The sequence below is a fragment of the Medicago truncatula genome, chromosome 4, assembly GCF_003473485.1.
Source record: "Medicago truncatula cultivar Jemalong A17 chromosome 4, MtrunA17r5.0-ANR, whole genome shotgun sequence".
NCBI classification, from domain to species: domain Eukaryota; kingdom Viridiplantae; phylum Streptophyta; class Magnoliopsida; order Fabales; family Fabaceae; genus Medicago; species Medicago truncatula.
Window position 1 is genome coordinate 42,022,555 of NC_053045.1, and position 12,047 is coordinate 42,034,601.

Here is a 12,047-nt window from a genome sequence, read left to right on the forward strand (position 1 = left end):
ATCATATTACATTAGTGAGGTTGTCACCTTAATTAGTTAGTCATCAATATTTTTTTAAAGAAATTAGTGAGCTGTACGTTGATGAATGATTTATTTCCTTGTTGAAGGACAAATTTAGGTCTATTTAAGATGTGACTGTAGATGCACGCCACCAGTAAAGAGACAAAATGTTGGCTCAATATACTTAATTTCTACACGTAGCCTGTTAAATCGAAACAAAAGTTGGCGTCATTTCAAGGAAATGATAAAAAAAATAAAAATAAAAAAATAAAAAAAATTGGAACATGATAATATCATTATTTCTTGGAGAATGTACATGTGCTTATGTACATGTTAAGAAACTACGCATGATAATTTTGTCTAAATATAAATTGACAAGATTCTTATTTTATAATAGGAGTGACTTCGAGCATTCACAATAAAACTCTTTATTTAGTTTATACATATTACATTTGTATGAATAACTAAAGTTAAATGAAAACAATTACGAATTATTCAAATCATATGCACATAATATTATTTCACATTTGTATTATTAGATTCATTCATTTTTCTTTATGTTCATTTAGTAGTATTTGAATGGTTTAAATATGTTCTTAATCTTTGTAAATATATCATTTTTTTGGCTTTAGTCTTTGTAAAGATATTATTTTTAGTTTTTACAAATATACTACTTTTTGCTCTTGCTCCTTGCTATCTTGTTTTAACCATGCAAAATCTGTTCATATTAATATTGGTTTCCATAATATTTTATGTTATCCCTAATTTTGAAGGACACAAACTAAATATTCTACAAATTATGAGGAACGATCTTAATATGAATAAAGCTTGGAGCAATTTAAGTAAAACAGTAAGTTTATACAAATTATGAGGAACGATCTTAATATGAAAAAAAATTTAGAAACATAAAAGTAAAAAAAAAATAGAAAAACAAAAGCAAAAAGTTGATATATTTATAATAATTAAAAATATATTTAACCCTGTATATTAATTAGATTTGATCTTTTAGGGACTAAAATTGAGACTACTCTTTATTTAGAGTAGATTGTAAATAAACTTTTCAATTTTGGATATAATTTCTTATATGTTAAAAATAATTTGATATGAAATAGAATTTTTTTTTTGTTCCATCATGTCAATTTTTTATTTAATAAATATGAATGTTATTTATTCATAGGTAAATACCTCTTTTCGTCCCTGTAATATTAACGAATTCTAGTTTTAGTCCCTGTAAAAAAAAAGATTTAGATTTTGTCTCTGTAATTTCAGATTCTTCCACTTTTGGTCCCTCATTCCACCACATCAGCCGAATCTACATACATGGCATGTAAAATGAGGGACTAAAAGTGGAGGAATCTGAAATTACAGGGACCAAAAGTAGGAGGAATCTGAAATTACAAGGACGTAATTTATGCAGATTCTGCTGACGTGATGAAAGAAGGGACCAAAAGTGGAAGAATCTGAAATTACAGAGACAAAATCTAAATCTTTTATTTTACAGAAATTAAAACCGAAATTTACTAATATTACATGGACGAAGAGAAGTGTTCACCCTTTATTCATTTTGAAATAGAGAGATTCTCATCATAAGAAAGCCGGTCATACTAATTAAACTACTCTACTTTTTCTAGTGTGTACAAATCGTACAAGTCATTGGCTATATGAATTATTAAATTAATATTTGTAGAAAGATGATGAGGATTGGAATCCAAATCTATTTCTTTCTTCAACAAAAGAAATAAAATAAAACTTATGTTATGTCAACCATCAATCACAAAGAGCGTGACACAACGCTCTCATTTCATGAATTTTGGTTTTGGTCAAGTTTGTTTAATTAATTAATTAACAATTAACGCAGTGGTTGAGTTGAGATAAGGAATCCAATTATTCAATGGACCCACTTTTGATATTGCCTCAGATTACGTCTGGAACATTGTGGAAAGAAGAAAGATGCTTTTTCCTATTTTATTTGTTTTTTTGTATAAATTGAATTTTAATATTGAAAAGGACAAGCTTTTACAACCGTTAGATTCCAGTTTTTCTTCCATAGAATTAAGAATCTTTCTTACTCCACAAAATTCTCCTTTGGTTTTGCTCTATTTAAAGATTCACTACTTTATTACATTGGATTGGATTTAATAATAATATCTTATTCTTATCTTAAACGTGCAGTTTGAATTGTTCGCTCTCGTTTCCGCATCTTCACTGCTTTTGTCGGATGCTTCCAATCAAAGAATCCACACCAATAGATATTACAACTCATACCAATTTTCTTAAATGCCCTCAATACCATATCATATCATATTTATTATTCTTTGGTACAAATATATTTATATTTCTTACTCCCTCTCCATTTCAAAACATTGGTCATTTTAGTAATTTATATTTCAAAAATGATATTGTAAAGGAATTGACGAATGAATCTGATGAAACGTATTGTCTTACGTTTTTTTATTTTTGCATTACAACGCTTTGTGTAAGGTTAAAAATTGAATTTCTCTCTATAGAATTTTTGTGTGGAGGAAGTCCGATGTAAATCTCCATCATTCTCTCCGTAGATTTTTCACTTGAGAAAATCACTCGTGGGATCTTAATGTGTATCGACTTCCTGGAAAACCTACTCCATGACAACATTATCAACAAGAGTGACGATACGGTCTTTCAGGACCACATTTGCAATTTGTGAAATGTTGGATTATCGGTCCACCTTGAATAAGTTGCAACCAACATACTAGATTGCATGCATGTAGAGGTTGAGCCTCTACAATTGATTGATATCTCTAAAAAAACACGAACAAATGAAGTCAATATCTTCCATAACATGCGTTAACAAAATGTAATCAACAAAGCACATTACCTGAGGAGTATTTGGACGAGGCATGGGAATAGAAATGCCAAAAAGTCGGCAAGGAAAAGATTGTAGCAATAAGCTTCTATCAAATAAAGAAGAAAAAGGTTAAGAAATTCTTAGAAAAATCTACACACTCAAAATTAAAAGAAAGACCAAAGTCATAAGGCTAAAAAATGACTTCATAACAAAAGGTTGAAGAGAAATTGGAAAAAAAGTTGATACATATACGAGTAAAAAGCGGTTTACATATCATCATGCAAGCCCTGATGTAAGTTAAATAAAACCATAGTCGACAAAAAAATAATGTCTACAAGATCATAGCAATAAGCAGCAATTAGTAAAAGAAGAATTAGGTTAAGAAGTTAAAAAAATGCACACACTCAAAATTAAAAGAAAGAGCAAAGCTATAAGGCTCAAAATTACTTGATAACAAAAGGTTTAAGAGAAATTGGAAAAAAAGTTTATGCATAGAAAAGTAAAATAAAACCATAGTCGACAAAAAAATAATATAGACATGACATATTTAAGAATCAGACAAAACAAACGAAGGTGATTGACCGACAAGAATAACACCGACAACTTGTCGGTGTTTTGCACTTAGGCGCTCAAAAATCATAACGTGGCCTATCACTTAAATACTTACATTTTGAAGCATACTCTAAAACTGAAAACAAATTTAAAACATCAGAGTCTAATCAAGTATAACTTCCATTTATTTTATTTTCTTATAAGATTCAAGAATTTATTCCTAAGTCAGTTTATTTTTCAAGCATTTACCTTCAGTATGCTTTAATTTCCAACAATTTATTTTTGAGTCTTTATTTTTCAAGCACCTATCTTCAAAAATCTTTATTTTTCATTAACTTTGTTTTTGCGGCTTTTATACTTGCACAATAATTTTAAATTTCAAGTCAAACTATTTTCTTACCATTTACTACAATGCAGCTTATTTTTCCTTGTCTTGGCGTTATTTTCTTCTATTTTCCTTTCAAAACTCTCATTATGACAATTGACATCCCTAACAAAAAAAATTCTCATTATGAAAAAATGAAAGGATGCATAAATTATCTCTTAACTCATCCAAGATCATAAGATTTTTTTTTTTGAGCAAAAGATCATAAGATTTTGACACTAAAATAATTGTAAACAGGTTACAGGTGCATGTGTAAAATAAATATAAATATATATCATCGGTGCATGTAAATTAATCTCATTTCATGGATGGGGTACATGAAACATGTGGTGAATGTAAAAATTTGAGTAAAAATAGTATGAAGAAAAACAAATGATTTTCCACGTCAGATGTACAAAAATTGGACTTTCTTTAATTCAGCCCATAAAATACGTTAGCAGTAATGAACTGTCAACAAAAATAAGATTAATAAATTTGGTAGAATAGTGAAGCCGACATTGGTATTTCTTCTATTGCTTGGTTATAACTATGTATATGTTAATTATATTATTCCCTAAAGTAGTCAAACGGAATCCTTCTTATACAATGAAAGTAATAATAACATGGAATTGAAAACAACGGGGTCGTGGTCTCGTGGATCATGAATTGCAAAGATCTTTCAAAATTTTCAACTAAGAACAAAATATTTGATTAGGTCAATTCATGGGATAAGATCAAAAGTGGGGGGTAAGGAATTTTGATTCGTAGTAACAACGACAAAGAGATTGTGGTGGTGGGTGAGAGGTAGCTTATAATTGCCAACAAATCCTCCAAAATTTGATGGCCTATTAAAGTAAAGCATCACTATCTAATTCTATGAGATTTATACTCTAAAAAATTACCGGAATCCAAGAAATGGAATCTTGAAAGAATTTCATAATTTTTTTTTAAGAAGATAAATTAATAAACTTAAATTAGTACCGAGTAAAATCAAACATAAAATTTTGATGAGAAGCACATCAGGTCAACCTTAATAGGTTACAAGTTTCATACTAAAAATCTATGTATTTAAATATCTCTTATGTTCGTTTAGAATACACGTGGTCAACCATATGAAAAATGGAAAATGACGTCATTTTTGTTACAATTCAACAATGTCTAAAAAAATCAGTTGTGTAAAAAAATATTGACACAAAGACTAATATATTCTGACTTTTTTTTGTAAGGGACTAAATTTTTTTTTTCTCGAGTAGACGAGCACTAAACTGGGTTATGTGTTTTACCTTTGTTAAACTTGGTTTTCTCATGCCATCAATCAACAATATGCTTAATTATATAAGTTAAAATTTTTGTTAGAAGTTAAAAAAGAAAATTTGATGTCATAAAATCACTAATCAACTGATTAATTTTGAGATTAACATCGAAATAGTAAGTTTTTTAACAACAAATACTACCCCACCCCATCCATTCAAAAGGGTATACATTAATCATTTTACAATATTGGCAGTAATGAGTGTGAGACAGGTATCAATCTATTGAAGGTCAACTTCAAGTTTACACTATTAGGTCAATTTCCTTTCACATTCAAGATCTAGAGAACAAAAGATACCTTATATACAAAGTCCTTTAGAAAAATTCCTAGCATCCAACCACAAAAAAAACAAGAGCATCTTTCACGTGATGACAAGCTCACATTCATGGGTTAATGGCTTTTGTGTCAGCCATTCCCTCCTCCTCTTCATGAAAGCATCTATTTGTCCCCAATCCATGTGATAATAATAACAACGGCCTGTATTTTTTTTTGCAAGATGGAATCTTTTAGAATAATGGTTTATAGTACATATCTAACAGTTTTTTTCACTACTACTTTTGTGAGAGGCTGTTTTTGGCTTTTAGGGTTTTGTGTCCTTGTCTTCTTTTAGGAATTGTTTTGTTTGTGACATTAATTATTATTGTTTCTCTTGCTTGGCCTTTGCAAGAAATCCACTTATTCTCTTCTGTCACAAAAACATTACATCATGATTCATAATTAGTTTTTATATACACTACTATTTACCTCTTTCCTTTTGTTCCCCTTGTCTAACATGTTAATCACACCACAAAAAATAAATTCAACTCTTAAAAGAGAACCTCGATCTCCTTATGATGAAAAAGGTACAATTTTAATAGTGAATTATAGACAGACACAAAATTCCCCAAAGATTTTTTTTCACTGCTTAAATTTTTTAAATTAGAGACAAACCAATACAATGAAATTAGTCTTCAATTTTAACTTTCCGATCACTTAGAATTAGAGATTTCACATTTTTCGGTTTTAATATCTGTAAATCTTTTTTTAATATTGAATTGTAAGTAAATGTGATGTCAAGGAACCGAGCCATGTAGCAAATTCATCCTTTGAATAAATAGACATTATATATATATATATATATATATTTTTCAAATTGTAAAAGTCGAACAATTTTGCCTCTCAAATTTGTGAAAACAATTTAGTTCATTAATTGAAAAATATATATCAATCGATTTAGTCCCTCCATTTAAATATTTCTTTAATTAGTAAACATCCATAAGAACCAATGAAGACGTACATATCGACTTAAATAGTTCTTTGTTGCATCAAAACAAACCTAATCTGTTTAAAATTGTGGTACAAAATTTGAAAAAAGATTTTATGCAATTGATTAATATTTTTGAATATAACGAACTAAATTGCTATTTACTCATAAGATTTCATATATATTATGCATCAAATTTAGTAAAAAAAGTCATTAAGGGATCTTAATTAGTTTAATGAATAAAGCGTGCATTTTCGTAGGTGAAATTTAGGATATTGAATCAAAGGAAAATGTAGCTTATAATTATGATGAATGAATTTTGCATTTGATATGTTACTTCATGCGCATAACCAACAGTGTAATGATAAGTTTGTGAATCTCACTAACATGGTGCACTGAGAGAGAGCAAAAAAAGGGTCACTTTCCAGTTCAAGAATTTTTAATAGTATGGCTTCCATGAGAAGAGTATTTCAGACTCACCATCTTTATCTTGGTTGCTTTTCGACAAATTCAACCTTTATAAATTATACAACAAAAGTATTCAAATACAATACAACAGTAAAATCAAGTGCAATATGCATGCGCTTCTGCACAAACTTATCAATAAGCGTCATATATTTGCTTGTGGTACATTTTTTATGCATACATATGTGCCTTTTAGATTTTCATTGTCTTTATTAAATTTTATTTTTGATAAGAATTGTCATTCTTTACGGTCAAATAGTCCTACATGTACGGTTAGATAAGACATGAATATGAGTTTTCAGATCGGTGCAACCATCGTTATACAAGTAAATCGGTTTTATAAGAGTGAATTTTGCCCAATCAAAATTTTTAATATTTTATATAAGTTTATCCAAGATTAGTTGAACTATATGCTATCAGGTCGTCACTTTCAAATACTCTAAACACACTTCAAATATCTAGTCACCATATTGTCTGGTTGAGTTGACACAAAACCAAATTTGGTAGAATGGTAGTATAGTATTTTCTTTTTATGAAAGTACTATTTTTTTAATTGACCCCGAGAATATTAATTGCTAGGGACAAGAAGTTTTTGGATAAGAAAGTGAAATTTTCTTTCTTTACAAATGTAATTTAAAATACCAATCATGTATTCATGTTAAGACCATTTTTAAGGATACAAAATTAAAGTTATATTATATTTTTAAATTTTGAAATATAATATACATTGGTTTTCATAAATTTTATTTACTTTCATCAGATTTTTATAGCTATATATTTTTGTGTGCTATTTATAAAATAACCAAGTAAAATAAAAACATTTTAATTGATTATTAGCATCTTAAAAGAAATTAGGAAAAATAGCTTCTTTAATTTATTTATTTTTATCTTTTAAAGCATTATTACACATTACATAATCACACGTAGTTATCAATGGACAATTTGAAAGTAACAGCAACAAAAAAACTACTGTATGCAGAAAATGTTTTTGTACAATTTTGTGGAAACTTTATCTCAATTCTTGCTAAGAAAGTTTTTGTAATAAATCTCGATAATTATTTGTGGCTTGACAGAAAAGAAACATAAAGGACAAAACAAAATAGGAAAGAAACGTGGGTGGAATTGGAGGGTTGTGGCGTGACGGTGGCATATGATGGAAGGAAGAAAGAAAAAAAAAAGTAGAATCGATTCGCCGCATATAAAACGGTGGTGGTGACTTTTCACCACAAACAGACAGGGACCACCTTCCATTTAACGATTCTTATTTGAGTGATTCCTATTTGCATTTGGACATTATTGTCTCTTTCGAAAAAAAGAAAAACAATCACACTCTTAAACGATGATGGATGATTGTTCAATAAACACTTTACTTAACTGAAAATACTTAAGTGCAATTCCTGTTTACTGCTTAGAATTGTTCATGTGTTTTATCAACATAATTGTTAGGTTACCGACATGCTACAAAGGCAGAACACTACACTGGTGTTTTATGTTTAAGAATTCTTGTGACAACTGGATCTGCAACAAACTCAACGCAATACATGTAGGTAGGATCACAAAAGTGCCAAAAATAAGAAAATAGTTTAATGAAAGGAATTCTGCATCATCAGAATCATGCTATGTATCTTAATAAACCAGCACAGAAAGTACCAGAGAAATCATAAAACTAAAATAAGAAAACAATTGGATATCACAAAGTGATGCGTCGCACAATAGCAATTGAAGTAAGTAGGATTTACACTTAAGTGCAGCTGAGCCAACTGCAGTTAACTACAGTTGATCCAACGACAATTTAATTCAATTCGCTACGATTTTTGGTTGTAGTTGGGGGTAAAATTATAATTTTCGGGTGTGTCATAACATTTTCTGAAGTAGAAACATCAATTTTCAATTTACTAAGCCCAACTAAAAAAAAAATGTTCATATCACTTTTAAAATTGCTCAAAAACATACCCTCAGTTGTAGTTAATTGCCGCTAAGCCAACTGTAGTTGAAGAAAACAACAATTTGATAAATGAGATGAGCGATTTGCAAAAATTTCATAAACTCAAAACCAAAAGGCCTTAAAACAAATAAAAGGAAGAAAAAAAAAAAGAGAATAATTTTTTAATCCACCTCCATCAGCTTACTGCTTACCTAAAGGTCATTTAGGAAGTGTATTTTGGTTGAAATACACTATCAGAAGAACCTTTAGTAGTGTATTTTGAAGAATCTCTTATAATATTATTGGGCAGATTGAGAAATTATCTTAAGGGTTAAATAGATTTTTGGTTTTTATAAATATGTGAATTTTTCGTTTTAGTTCCTCTAAATCTTTTCTTCAACTTTTAGTCCCTCAAATGATTGAGAACCTTTACCTTTAGTAATGCATTTTGCCACAAGAAGAGTTCAAACCATTGTATAGGCTACATTCGGATTCTAAATTCCAAATATGTAAAATTGATTTATTTTCTATCCGAAATTAAAAATCCATAAAGGGTAAATTTGGCAACAAAAAAGAACAGGGGTGGGAAAATAATTTCAGAAAAGAATGGCCAACTTTCTTTATTTTTGTTTTGATTATTTGGGCCGGGCTGTAATATACTCAAAGAAGTGATACATTAAATAAGTTTGGAGATTGCTTTTTAGACTCTTAACAATTGCTCACAAGTACTTTGATGGCCAACCACGATTCCTGCACTGAACGGTTGTTAACTCTCTCATTTAATAACGAATGATAGTTTTTGAAATATTCAAAGTACTTGTGAGCAATAGCTAGGTGTCTAAAGAGCAATTCTCCTATGTTTTTTTTCCATATCTTTTAGAATGAAAGTCAAAATATAAACAAGATTAAAATCTAATATATATTGATTTATTAAAGATATTATAAATGTCTAGATCCATTACTAATAGTCTCTCGACGGCAGACATAAAATGTAAAGAGAGAGACTTATAGTGACTTATGTTTCTTCTTCAACCTTATGTCATATAAGCTCCTTAGATAGGGAGAAGAGTCATTATGTCTTACGTTCGGTATATTAATGATATGGTCTGTGCAGTGTGTAAGCAGATTAAAGTTTTACATTACTCTGAAATAAGCTATGAAGCTCGGATACGTAGTACGGATATGGGTACAATACGATACGGATACGTAGATACGCGAAATTTTTAAAACTAGGATACGATACGGCTAAGATACGTTAACAAAATATTTATACTAAAATTTATATGCATGTAAAATACTTAAGAAAACATTGATTTCAATACTATATAATCATAAAAGTCACAATTTACAAAAAATAATTGTGAGGTCTACGTTACCCTCTCTTGTTTAGAGGGTAATTACCCTCTCATGATATCAACCAATCAAAATGTAATATACATAGGTAATATTAAATGTCAAATAAATGAGTAGATTTTTTTTCTAAAAATAAAAAAGTTAATATATTTTTTTTTTTACCAAAAAAGAGTTAATCTTAATTTTTTTTTTAAGGAGAGTTAATCTTAATCATAAGGTAACTTTTAATATTTTAATTTTTATTTAATTATATTAAGGTGTTCAATCTTAATTAATTTACACCACAAGACTTATAACAAATAAAATTTTACATCAAAATTTTTCATCTGGATGTCCTTAAATTCATCACTTACATTCATAAAATTTCTTCCATTCTAAAACCCCGAACGTGAGAACAAAAACATCTCCTTCATTCAAATTTCTTCTTTATTCTACCATATTGATCAATTCTTGTTTCTTTTTCATTCTTCTTCCCATTTTGATTGTTCAATTTTGTCGTTCCAAACTGCCGCAGTTTCCAATTATAGTGAGAATTGTCGTTGTTTCTAGAACCGCGTCTGGTATCGTGACTTTTTTTATTTAAGCAGCCAACCTAATAAAATCTGCTAACACGTATAGACCTGCCTATCAGTCAAAGCCATTAAGTCCAAACAAAAGAACAAAAGCTTCATCACATAACCATTTCAGCAGCAACAAAAAAAATGCTAGCAAACTCCCACAACATCACAGCAGCAACACCTGCTAGCAGTCCTCAAAGTACAACAGATGACTTACTCAATTGTTATAATTAACTACCTCACAACCAAGAAAAATCAAATCACTATACTTGACGTGGTACTGGAAATAACGACAATTCTCACGATATTTGGAATCAAACAAACGACGACGATTCTCACGAAAATTAAAAAATGTGCGGCAGTTTGGAACGACAAAATTGAACAATCAAAATGGGAAGAAGAAATTTTATGAATGTAACTGATAAATTTAAGGACATTCAGATGAAAGAAATTTGATGTGTAATTTTAATTGTTCTAAGCTAGTTATGTAGTGTAAATTAATTAAGATTGAACACATAAATATAATTAAGTCAAGATTACATTAGGGGGTCCTTTATCTTATTTATTTGTAACACTTTGATCCTTTATCTTTATTTTTTTCCGTTTAGGTCCTTTACATATACATCTTTTATCTCTTTTTTTTTTTATTAAAAATACACAATTTTATTTTTAAAAATACATTTTTATTAAAAATGAAAAAAATCCAGAAATATGATGAAGATGTTCATCATCTTCATCTTCTTCCTTTGAATCTTCATCATCTTCTTTAAATAAAAAAAAAAATTCTACTAAAATATATCTCCAAATATCGTGAATTAATGCTATATTCACCTCAAATCTTCTTTTAAACACAAAATTCAAAACCTTAATTTCACAAATGTTGCAAGGCGGATGGTGGAGGTTTAGTCACCGGCGGAAGGGTTAGCTTTACGAAAGTTAAGATTGTTCTGGAAATAACAATATTGATGTGCAAAGTTGCTCTCAATTTTGGGGTTATTTCTATGCCGAGTTTGAATATTGAATTAGAAAATAATAATAATAATAATAATAATAATAATAATATACGGTGTGACAATTTATATAACTAATTTTTTTTTTTTTTTTTTGTGATGAAACTAAATCTCTTTCTTCATAGGGTTTTGATTTTTGTGTTTAAAAGAAGATTTGAGGCGAACATAATATTAATTCATGATATTTGGAGATATATTTGTGTAGATTTTTTTTTGATTCAATGAAGATGTTGAACATCTTCATCATAATTCTTAATTTTTTCATTTTTAATAAAAATATATTTAAAAAAATAAAATTATGTATTTTTTTAATAAAAAAAATGAGAAAAAGGATGTATATGTGCTTCTATGAGAGATAAAAGACATAAACGGAAAAAAATAAAGATAAAGGACCAAAGTGTTACAAATAAATAAGATAAAAACCTCTAATGTAATCATGT